At 39.8% G+C, this 21,626-nt stretch overlaps 1 protein-coding gene and 1 pseudogene across 1 annotated transcript in view; both read right to left on the bottom strand.

The window, feature by feature from the left end:
- DYNC1I1 (dynein cytoplasmic 1 intermediate chain 1) overlaps positions 1-21,626 on the bottom strand; it is a 581,233-nt gene that overhangs the window by 496,671 nt on the left and 62,936 nt on the right. The window lies entirely within an intron of this gene.
- LOC138439874 (U6 spliceosomal RNA) lies at positions 8,900-9,000 on the bottom strand (annotated as a pseudogene).

Below are 21,626 nucleotides of genomic sequence, written 5' to 3'. Positions count from 1 at the left end.
AGAAGACAGAAATTAAGCTTTCTACAGACTATATATGGATCCAGACTCACAAGTTAATGTTAAATTGAGACCGTCTCACTGAGATTCTAGTGTACATTTTTAATGACTTGGCCATGAGTAATTATCTTATTAAGTAGTATTGGGACCTTTCACAAACAGCTCAGATATCAGAAGGGATCCTAAATGCCTGTGTTCATCTGTGTTCTTCCCATATCAATTTAACGGAAACCCAGATTCAGAATTCAACCCCTTCCCAGATCTCCACAGGAATACCCATGACCTCAAGCATATATCTGGATATTTTACATACACTGAACATCCAGGGATTACCAGGAGCTCTGAGCACAGTATTCTTCTGGTCCCTTTCTCCCCGCTCTCTTGTCTTGCTTTCTCCTTTTTGTGTTTTCTCCACCCTCCACCCCTCCCTCAGCCATACCATCCCTTCAGTAGAAATGCCAATTCCTCCTCTCAGTTCATGCAGAGCATGAATTACAGTGTATCAAATTATTATCTCAAGTAAACAGCAGTGCTTTCCCTATTAACAAATAGGAGGACAAACTTCTCTTATTGCATTACACACTGACCATGGGTCACTTACCTCACCTCTATAATTCTAAAGACCTACAGTGAAAATCCCCTGATAAAATGATTTTAGATATAACAAGATTGCCCTGTCTCAATCAGGAAAAGCTGAGGTTTATTTTGGTGGGAGGGGGGAAAAAAGTGACATCAGAAGCAGAAACAGTAAACAGTCTCAAACTATTTGGGGAAAGGAAAACAGTCCTCAGAATCCTGAATGGGCCAGCGTTCAATTCCCTTGGCCCAAACTGGCCAGTTAAACAGGAAACTTCAAAATCCCAAACTGCAATAGGCCTTGGGTAGTGGGGATGACACACTTGGACCCTGGAACTTCCTGCATTTTATTTCTCATGAAATAAAATGACTTTCTATTTTACACAACTTAATTTTTAGACTTCTCATATTATGATGGGGTTTTATATGAATATGGAATTTTTTAAGCCTTATATATCTTATTAGACTCTCAAAATAACTACCCCATTTAACAGTAGAAAAGAAAAATTAAAAACAGACAGCTCTGAAGAAAGTAAGGGACTTAACAAATCAGTAACAAGAGCTGGGACTCCCACCAGTTCTAATGGCAACTAGACTAATTCTTCTTGGACCGCATGCTTCCTTCTCTAGGAGACTTCATCAAGACCAGATAACAGAAATTTATTTTTCTTCCAAAACACTTATTTGGAATGATACTCAGTTAATTATCTCATGTTTTATGTGGCCTTTGTCCATATGTTTTGGAAACTTTGAAGGTTCATGCCTTCCTGTTGGACCAGTTGGTGGCATCCAACTGCACTCTGTCAAGCCTCTGGTGGCTCAGAGGTTAAAGCATCTGCCCGCAATGCGGGAGACCTGGGTTTGATCCCTGGATTGGGAAGATCCCCTAGAGAAGGAAATGGCAACCTACTCTAGTATTCTTGCCTGGAGAATCCCACGGACGGAGGAGCCTGGTGGGCTACAGTCCATGGGGTCGCAAAGAGTCAGACACGACAGAGCGACTTCACTTTCACTACTGCACTCTGGGTCTAAAACAGCCTGGCAATATGGTGAAGTCAGTCAGACAAGCAATCATTTCAGCAAGTAAACGGGATGGGTAATTCTGTCATAACTGCCCCCATCTCCCCAGTGAAGTTTCATTCCCTGCTGGTATAAAGAATTCTGTAAAAACATCAAGGTTGTGAGACTTCTGTGGTGGTCCAGTGGCTAAGACTCTGTGCTCCCAGTTCAGGCAGCACAGGTTTGACCTGTGACCCTGGTTTGACCCCTGGTCAGGGAACTAGACCCCATGTACCGCAACTGAGACCCAGCACAGCCAAATAAATATAAGTAAATAAATATTTTTAAAAATAAAATCAAGGTTGAAAGAAAGGAAAAACTGGTTCTGTAGTGATTTACAGGGTAAGATGTGTAACAGCAATAATAGTAATAATAATAATAGTGAGAAGAAGAATAGCAAGAGATTTATTGAGTGCTTACTGTATTCCAGGGACTGTGCAAAACACAGCATAATTTAATCTTAATGAGAAACCATTTTATACATCTATTTTTGACCTATTTTTTTTTACTAGAAATAAATGTTGCATGGATGGTAAACTAGCGAACTTTTCCAACATAAAATCTAGGCTTTGATGCCTGCTACTTGATCAGATAAGTAGATGTGAACAATTATGACTAAAACTTCCAGCATTGCTGTCATGTAGAAGAACAAGAACCGCAAGAAATGACCATGATATCTAATTTAGTATTTGCTTCTTAAACAGATGTTGCGACATCTGCTTTCTCCATTCATCTGCCCTGTAGGTGTAAGTTAATATTTCCTACGTACTGGCTATTTTTTTGCGACAGAAAATACTCATGTACTGTATGGAAAAACCATGTCCAAAGCTAGGAGCGAGTTTCACCTTGATAATCTAATGTTACTTGCCTACGTTTATGGCATTGCTTTCTCTCTGCTCTCACAAATAACTTCAACCTATCTTCTAGACAAGCAGAGACACTGCTACAGTTTAGGTCTTAAAGTTTCTATAGCATAATTCTTTCATGAAGATGTCCATATTTAATCTCCACATAGTCTGTCCATATTTGATCCCACATAGTCTGTTGGTATGATCAGAAAAAGGCTTTGGAAATCAAAACAAAAATAGTGGCCATCGAGTAATACATGTTGACATTTTCATGATAGGCCGTCTGGGTTTGAATTTGCCTTCTGACATTTATTAACTGTGTAACCTGAGTTGCTTACCTGTCTTCTCTGAGCTTTAATTTGTCATCCTTAAAATGAAGATAAGAACAGCATCTGTCTTACGGGGTCAATGTGAGGCTTCAAGGAGATAAGGCACATAGATGTGTTAACATAGTGCCTGGCACATAATGACAGCTTAGTAAGCACTACTTATTATGATCACGCCTTCCTCTGCCACTTAGTGCAAATTTGGCCAAGCCATTCAACCTCTTTAACCTCTGATGCTATAAGGAAATAGATTAAACTAGATGTTCTCTAAAATCTTTTTCAGCTCTAATTTTCTATAAGTTGAAATCACTCTGTACATTCACAGGAGATATAGTTCAGTTGTTCAGTCGTGTCCAGCTCTCTGTGACCCCATGGACTGCAGCATGCCAGGCTTCCCCATCCTTTACTATCTCCCAGAGTTTATTCAAACTCATGTCCATTGAGTCGGTCATACCATCTAACCATTTCATCCTCTATCGCCCCCTTCTCCTGCCCTCAATCTTTCCCAACAATAGGGTCTTTTCCAAAGAGTAAGCTCTTTTCATCAGGTGGCCAAAGCATTGGAGCTTCAGCTTCCAGCATCAGTCCTTCCAGTGAAAATTCAGGGAAGCCCAGGACATATAGTTGAAAGTGAAAATCACTCAGTTGTGCCCGACTCTGTGACCCCATGGACTGTACAGTCCATGGAATTCTTCAGTCCAGAATACTAGACTGGGTAGCCGTTCTCTTCTCCAGGGGATCTTCCCAACCCAGGGATCAAACCCAGGTCTCTTGCATTGCAAGTGGATTCTTTACCAGCTGCGCCACCAGGGAAGCCCAGGAGATGCAGTGATCACCAGATATTCAATATGTTCCTCTACATTTCTCAACATTGTACTTGACTTGAGACCTCATGACGGAAATGTGAACGTAAATGATGTTCTTCTCTGGGTCCAAGGCAGTTATGAGCATGTGTGAATCTCTGCCTTCCCATGTCACAGTATGAAAGCAGCCTGGACCTCTGAGATCCCACTAAAGAAAATCTGCCTGGCCCGCACTTGACTGTAACAAGAATAAGAAGTAATACTTTGTTGTGTTAAGTAAATGAGATTTTAAAGTGTGGCTGTTATAGCAGCCAGCAGTTACTTGCCCTGACTTATACAGTACTCAGACTCCTCCACATCCTATATCTTAAAATTGTAATGTAGGTAAAGCTTTTTAAAAATAAGGCACACAATTTCTGGGGAGAGGGAGGGGCAGGGGGAGAAGAAAGGAAATGTAGTTCAAAGATCAACATGTGGCCTGAGAGGCATGCGTGAAAAACATGAAGGGAATGAGAAGCCAAATATGGCAGTGTTTTACGTGTAGCTCCAGGTTTGTGGGTTTTTTTGTTTTTGTTTTTGGCATTTACTATATACCATCTTTTCCCCATTAGCTTGCTTCTGGGTTTATTTCACTGTACATGCAGGAGGCTCTGACTCCTAAGTCAGAAATGCCTCTGTTTTTACAACATCTTAACATTTCTTCTGGTTTTTACTGGGCATTGTACAATTCTTGGAGAAGGCAATGGCACCCCACTCCAGTACTCTTGCCTTGAAAATCCCATGGACAGGGGAGCCTGGTTGGATGCAGTCCATGGGGTCGCTAGAGTCGGACACAATTGAGCGACTTCACTTTCACTTTTCACTTTCATGCACTGGAGAAGGAAATGGCAACCCACTCCAGTGTTCTTGCCTGGAGAATCCCAGGGACGGGGGAGCCTGGTGGGCTGTAGTCCATGGGGTCGCACAGAGTCGGACACGAATGAAGCAACTTAGCAGTAGCAGCAGCAGTACAATTCTTACAGCATAAGTAATTTTACTGTAACTACACTAATTATAAGAAGAAAAACAATTCACACCTAAGGTAAAATGAAAAGTCATACAATATCTGGTGACCCTATCTCACAAGACTGTTGTGAAGATCCAAGTAGACACCAGAGGTTGAAAACTGTGAAGTGTTATACAATCCAGTGAGGTGGGTGATGGGATGACGAAACGAGAAGCATATTGCAGAGGCAGTAGAACTGGATATCTGATCTGGAAAATCTATATTTCTAAAGAGAGGAAATTTAGGAAGCACGAAATCTTTGTATTTGTAGAAAGCTACACAGGAACTGTAATAACAACAGCCTAGCTTCATTCTACAGAGTATGTACTCATTTCTCTATTCTCTTCCTTTAAAGAGAAAGCTACTAAACTTAATATATATTTGCAAGGATATTGACACCTTCTTCAGACTAACTGAAATTATAATAGCAGTGACAATGGCCTTTCTAAGCAGTGACATATTTGCACACTTCTGGACAGTTAAGGGCCTCCCAGCTGGCTCAGGGATAAAGAACCCACCCACCAAACAGGAGATGCATGGTCGATCCCAGGGTCAGGAAGATCCCTGGAGAAAGAAATGGTAACCCACTCCTCTATTCTTCCTGGGAAATCCCATGTCAGAGGAGCCTGGAAGTCTACAGTCCATAGGGTCGAAAAGAGCTGGACACAACTCAGCAACTAACCAGAGAAGGAGACAGCACCCCACTCCAGTGTTCCTGCCTGGAGAATCCCAGGGACGGAGGAGCCTGGTGGGCTGCCGTCTACGGGGTCACACAGAGTCGGACACGACTGAAGCAACTTAGCCGCAGCAGCAGCAACTAAAGAGCAGCAGTAGGATAGCTTAGAGAAACCGGAATTCTTTAAGAGTTTCCATCCATGTTTTTTTAACTAAGAAAACAGTGTTGGTAGACACACATCAATGTCATTTTAATTAATAATGATTGATTTAAACATGAATTTCAAAGCAAATAAATACCAGTGATTCATCTCTCCATATCATTTATCAAGATGGATTTACCCAAGCCATTTGAGATTTGGATGGAATGATGGAACGGGGATCACTGCATCATAACAAACGAGATAGATGAAAATCTCAGAGGATGACTGTTGACCTAATCCAAACAAAGTATCTCCTGGCTCCACTGACTGTTGCCAAGTCTCAGCAGAGTGCTAAGAATAAATATAGCACAAGTGCGGAAAAGGGTCTGCTTGACTTTCTGCATGTGATTGTTCGAGCGGATGAGAGAGAGAACTGTGAGCTGAGCTCTGCCAACTGCATGGAAACCATCAGCTCGTTGACGTCAGGGCTCAGAACGAGGTGTGCTGTGAAAGCAGCAGTCCCTCACAAGATAAAAGGGAACAGTAAACAATAGGACCCAAAGAAGAGGACAAAGCTTGAGGCAGTGCATCAGGTCATGGAGACAGGAATACTACTTCACTCTGCCAAAAGCTACCATCCAGCGATACCCTGCTGGAACCCTGGGAGAGTGGGCTTTCCTGAAAGGGGATTGACAAATGGTCTGAAGAGGCACCTAGCAGCAGCTACTTCATACCAGAAGAACAATGATCCATGCATTTCCTAAGGCTTTGAGCCAGGTACATTGTGTAAATCACAGGAGACTTGCTTCTCCAAGGCCTGGCCAACAGTGGTCAGGTCATCTCATACTTAAACTGTATATTGAACATGCCATGATTTTTAAAAGAGGCAAAAATTCCAGTTGAATAGTCATCAGTGACTTTAGATTAGATGTAACTAGTTGCCAAAAGGGTCCCACAACATGGATATACTGACCAGCTCTTATGCTTCTCACCCAGTGTCCAGCAATCGGTGAAGGGGTCACTGCCAGTAGGAACAGAGAAGGGAAGTGGGAGTGAGAAGAGTGAAGTGTAAGACATGGAGGATGGAGAAATGGGGCAAAGAACCGTGGGGACAGCTCCGAGGCCTGCATTTCAATAATCTGGTCTTTTGCCGACCGCAAGCTCCCTGGAGACAGGGGAGACTTGTGAACAAACTAGACATGCCTCTCCGTGAAACACACACACACACCTCTACCTGAGCGACACTTTAAATCTCAGTTCCTTCCGTAAAAATTCAACCTTCTCATGCCAGATAAAAAGATTCTCAAAATAGCTAAGTCCCCCCAAGTCTATTCAATACCAAGTTTAGTCATGTTGCCTGATACCTTGATAGGAAATATAAGATGGGTGGATGGGGCTCAGTGGCATTCTTCCTTGTTCAGCACACTTAGAATTTTGCTGTTTAGTGTTGCGTCTTGACTCCATAGACTTCTTCCAGGCTTAATTTCCTTCTTGCTGAATTATGTCAATCAGAAGCTCAAAAGCAGAGAGCTATGAGTAGTAACAATTACTTTTTGGATGCCTGAGATTTTTTTATTGACCAACCCAACAGTTACAGTTTTGGGTAAAAGTTGATTTTTTTTTTCTCTGCACCTTAAAGATGTTTCTTCGTTTTGTGGCACTCATTGCTGCCGAACAGAATTGTTTCGTCAGGCTAAATACCATTCCTTTATAAGCAATATTATTTTTCTCTCAATTGGATTTAAAGTTTTCTTTAAACATGACTATGCAACAGCTCCTTTTTCATAAAATCCTTCAGACTTGGACTTCTGATCTATCTTAAATCATGAAAACTACTTAGCCATGATCAATTTTTTAAAATATCTTCATTTCCTTTATTGATTTATTTATTTTTGCTTTTCTTTTTTTAAACAAATAATTTATTTATTTTACTTGGAGGCTAATTACTTTGCAATATTGTGGTGGTTTTTGCCATACATTGACATGAATCAGCCATGGGTGTACATGTGTCCCCCATCCTGAACCCCCCTCCCACCACCCTCCCCATCCTATTCCTCAGGGTCATCCCAGTGCACCAGCCCTGAGCACCCTGACTCATGCATCGAACCTGGACTGGCGATCTGTTTCACATATGTTTCATTGCTCTTCTCTCTTTTTCGGCTCTCGGCTAGACATACGACAGAGATTCTCAAACATGTATCCCATTCAAGTTCTCTATTTCTTGATGTTTCTGTGTTGCATTCAGAGTGATTTTCTCAGGTCTGTCTTCCAATTCATTAGTTTCCTCTTCAATGAGTATGTGTCTGTGTGTGCTAAGTTGCTTCAGACGTATCTGACTCTGTGCAACCCTATGAACTGTAGCCCGCCAGGCCCCTCTGTCCATGGGATTTCCCAGGCAAGAATACTGGAGTGGGTTGCCATTTCCTCCTCCAAGAGATCCTCTCAACCCAGAGATTGAACCTGTGTCTCTAATATCTCCTGCATTAGCAGGCGGGTTCTTTACCACTAGTGTCACCTGGGAAATCCCACAATGAGTATAGTCTTTGGTTAATACATTATTGACCTTTTGGGTATTTTGTATTTTAATTTTATTGAAATATAAATATCATATGGCACACCATTCATTCATTTCCACTGTACAATTCAATGGTTTTTAGCATATTCTCAGAATTGTGAGAATATCATCACAATAAATTTTAGAACATTTTCATCACTCCAAAAGAAACTCTGTTCTCTTTAGGTGTCACTTCCGAAACTCTTCCAGCGCTAGATAACAACTGATACACTTCTGTTCCTATGGATTTGCCTGTTCTGGACATTTCATATCACTCAAACAATATGTGGCCTCTTGTGAATGGCTTCTTTCATTTAGTGTTTTCAAGCTTCATCTATGTTGTAGCATGTGCCAATACTTCATTCCTTTTTATTGCCAAATAATATTTCCTTGTGTGACTATACCACTTATTATTATCCATCCATCAGTTGGTGGGTGTTTGGATTATTTCTACTCTTTGACTATTATGAAGAATGCCGCTGTAATCTTTCACATACAACATATTTTGGTGGACATGTGTTTTCTTGTGTGTAGGAATCGAATTGTTGGGTCATAGAATGACTTGACGGCTTCCCAGGTGACACAGTGGTAAAGAACCCATCTGCCAATGCCAGAGACGAAAGTTTGATCCCTGGGTTGGGAAGATCCCCTGGAGTGGGAAATGGTAACACACTCTAGTATCCTTGCCTGGGAAATTTCAAGGAGAGAGGAGCTGGTGGGCTACAGTCCGCAGAGTCACGAAGAGTCAGACACGACTGAGCAGGCACACAGACAGTATGTTTACCTTTTGAGGAGTTTCCAGGTTGTTTTCCAAAGTGTCCTATTTTACATTCCTAATAGCAGTGTATGAGGGTTCTAATTTCTCCACTTCCTCTCCAGTGCTTGTACTTCATAAGTTCGTGTCATCCTTGCACAGGGGCAATGCTAACCTTCTCTGTAACATTCCAATTTTAGTATACATGCTACTCAAGCAAGAACTTACACATCTTTTTATTATACATATATGAAGTGATATCCCATTATGGTTTTGATTTACCATTTGTATACATTTTTTGGAGACATGTCTGTTCAGATCCTTTCTGATTTTTTAATTAGTTTGTCTTTTTATTTTTGAGTTCTGAGAGTTCTTTATACACTCTAGATGCACGTCCCTTATTAGATATATGATTTGCAAATATTTTCTCCCATTCAGTGGGCTGTCTTTCCACTTTCTTGATTACGTTCCTTGCAGTAAAAATGTGTTAGTTTTGATAAAGTCCAATTAGTCAATTTTTCTTTTGTTTCTTATACTTTTGTTTTTATATTTTAAAAAACCACTGCCAAATTCCAGGTAACAGATCTACGCCCATGTTTTCTTCTAGGAGTGCCATGTTTTCAGCTCTTACATTTAGGTCTGTGATGTGCTTTTACTTAATGTTTGTATATGATGTGAGGTATAGGTCCAACTTTCTTTTTCTTTTTGCATGCAGATATTCAGTTGCCCCAGTATCATTTATTGAAAAGATTATTCTTTCCTCCATTTCATTTTTTTGATACATTTGTCAAAACTCAATTGCCTATACATGGAGGGTTTATTTATAAACCCTGGACTCTTAGCTCTACCCCCTGACCTAGATGTGTGTCCTTCTGGCAGTGCCACATTGTCCTGATTATTGTAGCTTTACAGCAAGTTTTGAAGTTGGGAAATTTAAGTCCTCCAACTTACAACTTTGTTCTTTTCCAAGAGTATTTTGACTCTTTCCGTTTCCTTGAATCCCCATATGAATTTTAGAACAGCTTGTTAATTTTTGCAAGGAAACCAAGTCTGAGATTGGTAACAATTGCATTGAATTAGATGAATTGAAGGAGAAGAATTCAAGAACTCAACCTGTAGATCAATTGTTAGAAGACGACACGTGCACATAAAATGTCCTTCTATTTATTTCAGTCCTCATTAGTCATTTCCAACAATGCTTTAAAGATTATTGAGTGTAAGTTTCACACTTTTGTAAAACTTATCCTAAGTATTTTATTCTTTTTAAGCTATTATAAAAAAATGTCTGAATTTCACTTTAAGATTACTCATTGCTAGTGTACAGAACTATAATCAGTCATTTTAAATTGATGTACATAGATTTATAATGTCATATATTAGTTTCATGTGTACAACATGGTGACTCAAAATTTTCATAGATTATACTCCACTCAATTTTATTATAAAAATATTGGCTATACTCCCTGTGGTGTACAATACATCCGTACAGTTCATTTTATACATAGTAGTTTGTACTTATTAGTCCCACGCCCCTGTCTACAATTGATTTTTGTATATTAATATCATAACCTATAATTTTTCTGAACTTACAACTTCTACTGGTTTTTAGTGGATTGCTTCAGTTCAGTTCAGTTCAGTTCAGTCACTCAGTCGTGTCCGACTCTTTGCGACCCCATGAATCGCAGCATGCCAGGCCTCCCTGTCTATCACCAACTCCTGAAGTCCACCCAAACTTATGTCCATCGAGTCCGTGATGCCATCCAGCCATCTCATCCTCTGTCATCCCCTTCTCCTCCTGCCCCCAATCCCTCCCAGCATCAGGGTCTTTTCCAGTGAGTCAACTCTTCGCATGAGGTGGCCAAAGTATTGGAGTTTCAGCCTCAGCATCAATCCTTCCAATGAACACCCAGGACTGATCTCCTTTAGGATGGACTGGTTGGATTGCTTAGGATTCTCTAAATACAAAATCATGACCTCTGTGAATAGAAACAGTTTTACTTCTTGTTTTCCAATCTTGAAATAGTTTTACTTCTTGCTTTCCAATCTTGAAGACTTTTATTTTACTTTCTTGGTTAAATGCACTGACTAGAATCTCTAGCACAGTGTAGACTGGAAGTGATGAGAACAAACATCTTTGTCTTGTTCCTGACTTTAGGGGGGAAGTTTTCAGTCTTTCATCAGCAAGTGTGATATTAGCTGTGGACTTGATACCCTTTATTGGATTAAGAAAGTTCCCCTCTATTCCTAAGTTTTAAAGTGACTTTATCATGAAAGGGTATTGGATTATTTCAAATAGGTTTGCTGCATCTATTCAGATATCCCTGGGTCAGGAAGATCCCCTGGAGAAGGGAATGGCAATCCACTCCAGTATTCTTGCCTGGAAAATTCCATGGACAGAGGATCCTGGTGGGCTACAGTCCATAGGGTCACAAACAGTCAGAAATGACTGAGTGACTAACACTTTCACTTTTCACTATTCAGGTGATAATGTGAGATTTTGTCCTTTATTATTACATATTGGGCTCCCCAGGTGTCTCAGTGGTAAAGAATTCACCCACCAACACAGGAGATGTGGGTTCGATCCCTGGGCCAAAAAGATCCCCTGGAGGAGGAAATGGTTACTAACTCCAGTAGTCTTGCCTACAAAAATCCCACAGACAGAGGAGCCTGGCGGACTCCCATGAAATCACAAAGAGTCAGATACAGCTGAGCACACAGCACACACACACACACACACACACACACACACACACACATTACACAGATTTTCAGATGTAAAAACCAACTTTGTATTAATTGCACTTGGTCATGGTGTATATACATAATTCTTTTAATAGGTTCCCATATTTGGCTGGCTATATTTTGTTGAGGATTGCATCTATAGTCATAAAAATATTGGTCCATAGTTTTCCTTTCTTGTCATGTCCTTGTCTGGATTTTGCATCAGCATAAAAGTGATCCCATAAAATGAGTTGAAATTGTTCCCTCCTCTTCTGTTTTTTTGGAAGATTCATGGAGAAGTGGTATTAATTCTTTAACTGTTTTCTTAAATTAACCAGTAAAACTATCCAGGCCTAGACTTTTCTTTGTGCCTAGTTTTTTGACTAAATTTACAGGTCTATTCAGATTTTGTATTTTTTATTGAGTCAGTTTTGGTAGTTTGTATCTTTGTAGTAATCGGTCTATTCTAATTAATCCAATTTATTGGCATACAATTGTCCATATTACTTCTGTTTAATCCTTTTTTATTTCTGTAAAGTTGGTAGCGATGTTCACTTTCATTTCTAATTTTAATAGCTTGAGTCCTCTCTTTTTTTCCTTGTTCAGTCTAGGCAACATAGAACCCTTGGTTGCTTAACACTGGCTGTCCGTGGCAGAATTTAACCCATTCAATTGAAACACTACAATCACTCAACTTGTGCTCTGATAGTTGCATTTGGCTTGGCAATCTTGTCTCAGGAATTCTGATGATACTGTCAATGACCAAATTAAACTGGAATTACAGTAATTTGGTCTTATTAATATGGTGAACATACATTGTTCAGAAGCTTTGGTAAGCTCCATGGTTCCTAAACTCTGTTCCAAATCACTTCAGAGTACCACAAAAAATTCACAAGAGCCCTGCAAGATATTTTAAAATTTCTAGGGAAACATAGCAGTATTTCTTACACAAACTATTACTAATAAGTTGTGTGGATATAAATATTTAATAAGTAAGATGGTTAAGACATTTTTTGGCTTATAAATACTATGAAAAAATAATCAAATCACTGTGACTTGAGAAAATTTTGCAACCTCTGGATTATTTATTTTTGTTTTTCACCACAGCCTTCTTAAGGATAACTGCATGGGTTTTATTAAACTTTTTGAAATATTAAAAAGACTTCCAAGAACCTTTCTAATCTCATGAGCCACAAGTTGGTAATTGACAGATGAAGGTGTCTCTAAAATCACATGATTAGGACAAAACTGTGTATTATTTGTAAGTACATGCTCCACGGTGATATCATTATGGTGATATAATACCTCCTGCTCTTGCTCACATTTCCCAAAGATATTTTTCTAGAGGTAGAGAAGGAGCAAAAGAGGCAATTAACTTACTGTGCTGCATTTGGGGAACACTTCATCTATTATACAAAAATTGATTTAGCATATACTGTGTGCCAGACATGGTGAACAAAACAAAGAAGCCCTGACTAATATTCTAAAATCTAAACACTTAATGTAATAAGAGTGAGGTATGGTGCTTTAAAAAAGATGGTCAGGAAAGGGGTCAGATATGGGACACTTAAGTATATATGTGAATGAAGAGACAGAGAGCAATGCAGATAATTGGAGAGGGTTCCAGGGCTTCCTAGGTGGCTCAGTGGTAAAGAATTTACCAGCCAGTGCAGGAAATGCATGAGATGCTGGTTTGATCCCTGAGTTGGGAAGATCCCCTAGAGGAGGAAACAGCAACCCACTCTAGCGCTCTTGCCTGGAGAATCCAATGGACAGAGGAGTCTGGTGAGCTACAGTTCAAGGGGTCACAAAAAGTTAGACACCAAGGGAGCGCAGTGCACAGGACATCTCACAGTGCCCTATCCCCGCCAACTTCCTGCTCTTCCTTCCTTGCTTTCTCCCTTCCTTCCTTCCCTCCCTCCGTCCTTTCTTCTTTCTTCCACCAAATGCTTACTGAAAGTCTACTGTACACCATCCATTATTCTTGGTACCTAGGATCCAGCAGTAAATAAGAAAGACGTGGCCCCAACTTGCTTAAAATTTATAGACTAGCAAACTAAGGTCATTTGTAAACAAACAAACCAAAAATCCCAAGTGTGGTAAGTATTAAACACTTGTTCAGTGAACCTGGCCCAAATTAAGAGATAAATATTTGACCAATGAATCAATGTTCAAATGAATGAACAAATGAAGAGATGAACTGACTGACCTTTAAGATGTTATTACTCTGAGATTTTTACCATAGCAGGATAATTAGAATTTTTGTCTGATTCTCATTTTCTATTTCTATATAGCTATAAGTGAAAAATGTTAAGTAAGAATTCAACTAAATCTGTCAGTCAAAAAAACTACATAAGAAAATCAATTAACTTGCTCAAAATCATTTCTGTACTTTCAGAAAAAAAGCAGCTGCCTGATGATATTTTTAATTGAATTCAGAAGCTATTACCTACGAGAACCTTTAATTTATTCTTACCCAGTCAGTCGAAAACAGTTTAAGCAAAGCAGAATCTGTTTTCTTTTAAGTTGCAATTGAGCTGAGAGCTGCCATGCCAGGTTTCACCCAGTGTGAGTTTCAGGAACTGAATGATAAACACCAGTAAATGAAACCTTTTCCTAGAATGCCAGCAGGACTGCTTTAACGGAGGTTAGGCTACTAGGCAACAATCTAAGAAAACCAATATTCTGTTGCTAATTACCCATATAAAAGGCTAGAGAGGAAATTATAGAAAGAAGCAATCTTCTTAATAATTCCCCAATTACTCCACCCTGAATCATCTCTTACTCATGAAAGGGTGAATATGGTAGTTTCAGAGAATCTCAGCTCTCATTAAAGTGAGATTTAGAGAGATTGCCTCCCTGAAAGAAATGGCTTAACAGTTCTATGCAAACGCCTTATCCTCCGTATGAAAGGTAAAGTGTTAGTCACTCGGTCACGTTCGACTCTTTGTGACCCCATGCATGGACTGTAGTCTGCCAGGCTCCTCTGTCCATGGGATTCTCCAATCAAGAATACTGGAATGGGTAGCCATTCCCTCTTCCAGGGGATCTTCCTGACCCAGGGATTGAACCTGGGTCTCCAGCATTGCAGGCAGATTCTTTACTCTCTGAGCCACCAGGAAAGCCATCCCTCCGTGTAGTATTTACAAATGCTGTGGGTGAGAGTGACAGAGAGGGAAGGCTTCTGGAGGCTGAAGTGGTGGGAGCCACAGAGCTCAAGTTGATGTCAATACTGTCAGTCACAATGCAATCTGGTCTCTACTGGTTCATCTGCTTGTTCATTACATATGAACAAGACAGAAAAGCCTCCAGTCGAATGAGGGAGTCATGTGAGAAACTGGTACACAAATAAACAAGATGGTCAAATATAACTGTGCCTTGAAGGAAATTTCCAAGGTGGCATGACAGAGAGTAGCTTTAGAAGACTTGTTTAATAAAGTGGTTGAGAAAGGCCTTCAGGCTATTTTTCTAAGAGTTTTATGTATTACATATGTCCTCTGTGTTCTTTTTAAATAGGGCATAATCATGCTGCTGTCAAATTGGCTAATGTAGACACCCAACAAGTGGTTCTTTTCCAGCCAATTCATCATGAGTCTATCGAAAGGAAGGGAATGGGGGTAGGTCTTAACACAATGACTGGAATTAGCCAAGACAAGATACAGGGGGAAAAGTCACTTCCTCCTTTATGACCATGGCTAGGGAAAATAAGTCCTCAGAATTACTAAAAAACCAAGAATATTAAAGAAAAAAAAATTTTAAGTTGGATTTAAAAAAAAAATTCAAAGCTTTTATTTTTAGAAAGACACCTTTTAGGAAATTAAACAGCAGACCACAGACTGGGAGAAAATATTAATATGTACCAAAAATATTATGTGTGTGCATACTCAATATATAAATGTATAAATACATGTTGTTGTTTAGTCTCTTGGTCATGTCCAACTCTTTGCAACTCCATAGACTATAGCCCTGCCAGGCTCCTCTGTCCATGGGATTCTTCAGGCAAGAATACTGGAGTGGGTTGCCATTCTCTTTTCCAGGGGATCTTCTGGACCCAAAGATCGAATCCATACCTCTTGCACTGGCAGGTGGATTCTTTAGTACTGAAGCTCCTATAAATACATATATGTGCATGAGCACATAACATATAGGACGTGTATGTTTCATATGTCATATATATCTGGAAAAGGACACATAAAGAACATATAATGAACTCTTAAATGTTAATAATTAGAACATAACTCAAATTTTAATTGGAGAAAAGATTGAAACAGGTACTTCACAAAAAATGATAGAAAATGACCTATAGCACTCAAAAAGATGCTCAACACCATTAGTCATCAGAGAATTACAAATTAAAACCACCCGCTGTAATGGCTAAAATGAAAAAGAGTAACCATACCAAGTGTCGGTAAGAATGTGGAAAAATGAACTCATACACTTCTGGGGTACACACAAACTTGCATAAAATGTTCATAAGAGTTTTATTTCAAATAGTGAATAACTAGGAACAGTCTTTGGAGAAGGAAATGGCAACCCACTCCAGTATTTCTGCCTGAAAAATTCCACGGACAGAGGAGCTTGGTGGTCTACACTCTCTGGAGTCAGAAAGAGCCAAACATGACTGAGCACGCACACACAACAACAACAAGGAACAGTCTTACTACCCATCACAGGTGGGCGGATAAACAAGTCGTGTTGTACGTACAGAGTGGAATACTACTCGGCAATAAAATGAACTACATCCAATAACATGGATGACTCTGAAAAACATGCTGAGTAAAATAAGCCAGGCACAAAAACACACGCTGTATGATGCCACTTGCATGAAATTCTAGAACAAAGAAAATCTAATCTATAGCAGTAAAGAGCAGATCTAGTTGCCTGGGCTGTGGATCATAGCAGACTGGCTAGCAAAAGGCATGAGGGACAATTTTGCGGTGATGAAAATGTTCTACATCTTAACTGTGGTTGTGGTCACACAGATGTGTACCTCTGTCAAAACTCTAAGAATGTACCCTTAAAAGGATCATATTTTATTGTATATGAATAATAATTTAGTTGCCTTTGACTCGAGTTGATTTTTAAAATGGGTTCTTTCAAAAAGTGATTTTAGTGTTTCCTTATAGCATGGGTGGAGGTATACCATTCATTAGGTCAATTCACAAAATTGGAGGTTAGAAAGTTAGGCAAACATGGAGCCAATAGAACAACCATAGCCCCAAAATATTCCCTGACATGGTTTCATCAAATTTACTGTACCAGTCATGAAAGACGCTCCATAAAGAAAAGTCTCTGGCCCAGTAAACTGTAGAAAAACTGAATATTCTACAGATTCACATTATAATATTACCATAAATATGATTCTGAAAGTCCCAAAGTGAATAAATGAACAGACATTTATTATACCAGCCTTTTAAAACGTATTTTATCAAGAAATATCTAGTGGGACATGGCTTTGGAAATGTTAAATTACTTGACCAGCATCAATCTGGAAGGAAGTTTCTTAAGAGTTTTTAATTATCAACACGTATTTTAAATCTCAAAGAGTGTTTTAGTATGTAGCATTTTCCACATGTATTTGAGCACAGTGTTCTATTTTCAACTGCATCTTGCAAAAATTGGTATTCTGTTTTCTTCCAAAAACAGCTTTCTAGGCTTCCTCCAAAGAGCTTGGTCCTCGCCTCTATCCTCCTTACAAGCAACTTAGTAGCTGTAGTATTACTCAGTCGTGTCTAACTCTTATTACCCTGTGGAGTGCAGCCCAGCAGGCTCTTTGTCCATGGATATCTCCAGGCAAGAATACTGGAGTGGGTAGCCCATTCCCTTCTCCATGGGATCTTCCCAACCCAGGGATCAGATGAACCCAGGTCTCCTGCATTGAAGGCAATTCTTTACCATCTGAGCCACCAGGGAACCCCACAAACAACTTAGCTGAATGGCAAATACAGGATTGTCAAATTTTCAGATGACACAAATGCGTTTCTTAAGAGGATAAGCAATACTATACAATTTGAATTCACTAAGATCTGAATAGGCAAGATTGATGAAATTCAAAACTATTGAAAATTCAATTAAATGTATATATGTTTATGGGGACAGCTGGAAGCAGGCTTTGGAGTTTTAGTTGACAATAAACTCAACCAAAACTACAATGTTGTGTCAAAAACCAATTCAACCTTAGTCTACACAACAGAATGGTGTCAACAACAATAAGAGAACCATTGTGTGAGAGCACAACTATAGCATTACAAGATGGTCAAAGGACCAGAAATGTCAAAGGAAGCGTGTTCAGATTTGATGGGGGAGGCAGAGAATGTATATGTAGAATGGTATTTGCCTACAAATATGAGGAGAAACTTCATGGAAAGTCATTCAAGTATCTTGATTGCCAGCTTCTAGACCTATTTTTAAAAGCTCTGATTTGGATCACAACAAACTGTGGAAAATTCTTAAAGAGATGGGAATACCAGGCCACCTTACCTGCCTCCTGAGAAATCTCTATGCAGGTCAGGAAGCAACAGTCAGAACCGGACATAGGGCAAAGAACTGGTTCAAAATTGGGGAAAGAGTACATCAAGGCTATATACAGTCACCTTGCTCATTTAACTTACATGCAGAGTACATCATGCGAAATGCCAAGCTGGATGAAGCATAAGCTGGAATCAAGATTGCTGGGAGAAATATCAATAACTTCAGATATGCAGATGATACCACCCTTATGGCAGAAAGTGAAGAGGAACTAAAGAGCCTCTTAATGAAAGTGAAAGAGGAGAGTGAAGAAGTTGGCTTAAAACTCAACATTCAAAAACCTAAGATCATGGCATCCAGTCCCATCACTTCATGGCAAATAGATAGGAAACAATGGAAACAGTGACAGACTTTATTTTGGGGGGTTCCAAAATCCCTGCAAATGGTGACTGCAGCCATGAAATTAAGAGACGCTTGTTCCTTGGAAGAAAATCTATGACAAATCTAGACAGTATATTAAAAAGCAGAGACATTACTTTGCTGACAAAGGTCCATGTAGTTAAAGCTATGGTTTTTCCAGTATTTGTGTATGGATGTGAGAGTTTGACCATAAAGAAAGCTGAGCACTGAAGCATTGATGCTTTTGAACTGTGGTGTTGGAGAAAAGTCTTCAAAGTCTCTTGGACTGCAAGGAGATCAAACCAGTTAATCTTAAAGGAAATCAGTCCTAAATATTCATTGGAAGGACTGATGCTGAAACTGAAGCTTCAATAATTTGGACACCTGATGCGAAGAACTAAGACCATGATGCTGGGAAAGACTGAAGGCAGGAGGAGAAGGGGGCGACAGAGGATGAGATCATTGGATGGCATCACCGACTCAAGGGACATGAGTTTGAGCAAACTCTGGTAGTTAGTGATGGACAGGGAAGCCTGGCATGCTGCAGTCCATGGAGTAGCGAAGAGTCAGACACAGCTGAGCAACTGAACTGAACTGAATTGTACCTAACCAGGACTATGTTAACCAGCATGAAAATTTGTCCACAAAATCCACAGGACACGGGAGGATCAGGTTCAGAAAAGACTGGAGGGAGCTCTGGGATGAGGTAGCCAGAAGCCCGGTGGAAGTTACACCCAGGAGAGAGCTGGTCCTCACTGACCCTATCCGTCATGCTGGATGCCCAGCACCTGCCCCTGTGTTCCTGCAGCTGCAGCCTCACTCAATGCTCAAAACTCCTCTACAGAACATTCAATGGGTTGGACCAAAATTATGTGCCTAGCCCTGGCTGAGTTTATTCTGCTTTATTCCAGAGAAGAGAACTAGTAGCAATGAGATGGTTGTTGGTCCCAGACAATGTAAGAACGCCCCTGCTTAGAAATAGAGTTTATGCTCACTGCTGCTGCTGCTGCTAAGTCGCTTCAGTCGTGTCCGACTCTGTGCGACCCCATAGACGGCAGCCCAACAGGCTCCCCTGTGGTATGCTCACTGAATGCTTAGCAAAGATTCTTTCTCAGTGTGAGAAAGGCAACAATTACTCAGACTCATTCAGTGAGAATTTTAAAAGTGATCATGGGCAAACAAGGAGATTTTAAGAGTGCAATGCACATTAGATTTCAACTACAATAACTCTTGACCTTTATCAACATGGAAACTCACCTGGAGAGATTAAATGATGTTTTTGGAGGAGCTCTCAGTAAGCATCAAAAAAAATGAACCCAGGTCCCCAGGACATCAGCCATCCTTCTTTGTTATAAAATATTGCCTAATTTTCAACTGAACAGTCTGACTTAGTGATAGAATTGTAAAATTTACTGAGATCAAAATATTGTTGTGGCAAAATACCCACTCATAGTTGTTAACAGAATTAACGTGAACACAGGAAAGAATGATCATGTTGGGAAGGGAGAGAAGGTTAAGGAGGGAGGTGGAGACAAGGTGAAAAATTCATTCAAATCTAACTCAGTTTATTTTTCTGATCTGACCTCTAATTCACCAAATTTAGATTTGCTTTAGGTGCTAATCTTTTCCAGGAATTAAAGTTTGAGTGTTTAAGGAAAAACAATGCCTTTGACTACCAGCAGGACTTTAGGAAAATGTCACTGTGACGGCAAATTATTTTTCATCTGCATAGTAAACTTTTTGAATGGTGAAAAAGCAATACTTCAACATTTCTTGCAGGTGTTGTTTGTTTGATATGTCTCTTATGTCAGCTGGAAACAACAGTTTAAACACTACTTTAATGAGAAAAATTGCCCATGGCTGGTCTGGTTTTACTTTAAATGGATTTGTAGCTGATCGGTGACTGATGTTTGCTTTAAACATTTTTTGACAGACAAATACATTATTTGTGGCCACTTTTCCCAACGTCCATGGAGAAATTAGCTTTAATTACTTCACTGATTGGAGGACCATAGCAAATCTTCTTTTCTTAAGAAAGGCAAACACTACTAGTCACTGGTTTTGAGCAATTCTTTAATAAATCAAAATACTGAAGCTTGTGAATCAAACCATTAGACAGCTTTCTTTGAAGGACAACGTATATTATATTAACCCTTCCTCCTCAATGCAGAAGCAGAAGAAAAGAAATAGTTTCCTTAAATGATGTGTCAAAATATTGAAATAAAATGTGGACATCTCAGACATTCAGATACTTCAGGTATACATCTAATAAAACTGTGGCCTCCTACTTCCTTTCAAATTGACAAAGGGTATAGATCTCCAACTGCTACCATCCTGAAAATATGGTGTCTATGATTTAGTATAACCCAGAAGCACTCATTTAAAAGAAAACAGACAATTCCTTGGCAGTCCAGTGCTTAGGACTCCATAATTCCACTGCAGCGGGCCTGGGTTTGATCTTTGGTCAGAAAATTAAGAAAAGCAAAAGAAAAATAAGAAAGAAGAAGAAAAGACATTAGCGGACAGGGAAAAAGAGACCATCCAAAAATTAGAGGCTCTCATCACTCTTCCTACACTTTCCACGCAATTTCTGGGTTTATTCTCGAATAGCAACTTGATAGTACTCTATCCTGTTACTCATCACCTCCAGTAGAGACACCCCGTCCTCTCAGAGTATGAATCCTATCATTTGGCTGATTCTAGACATGGTCAGTGACAGCCTGTGCCCACCCCAGAACACCATGGGTCAGAGGGACTATCATGACTCTGTCTTAGCCAGCTCAGTTTTCTTAGAGTGAAACTCATGCCGTAAGGTTCCATCCAGATTTGTAAATAACCATCTTCTTCCTCATTTGCATGTCTCGTTAATTCACCTTGAGATGTTGGTCATGACTCCCCTTGACATTCGTAATGTTTCAAGAGGAAATGCTTATATTGAACTAACTATGGGAACCATCTGGGAGGAACACTGCTTGACAAGCACAGCACTTTTCAAAATAATATCATGGCAGGCTTCCCAGCTCACAGCCACAACATCCTGTGGAATCAACAAAGCAATTTAAAGAGCCCCAAACTCATCATCTCCAGTGGAGACACCCCTTCCTCTAGTATGAATCCTACCATTTGTTCTTTGAATTAGAACAATCCTGTGGCGGCGTAGGCCAACAAAGCTTCTCTTCCTAGACTCTAGAATACTGGTCTTCTTAGATCATGACCTCCTGCTGCTGCTGCTAAGTCGCTTCAGTCGTGTCCAACTCT

This window comes from Ovis canadensis, chromosome 4 (assembly GCF_042477335.2).
Source record: "Ovis canadensis isolate MfBH-ARS-UI-01 breed Bighorn chromosome 4, ARS-UI_OviCan_v2, whole genome shotgun sequence".
Classification (NCBI taxonomy): Eukaryota; Metazoa; Chordata; class Mammalia; order Artiodactyla; family Bovidae; genus Ovis; species Ovis canadensis.
The sequence above is the reverse complement of the archived record's forward strand: the minus strand, read 5'-3'. Positions and strand labels throughout refer to the sequence as shown.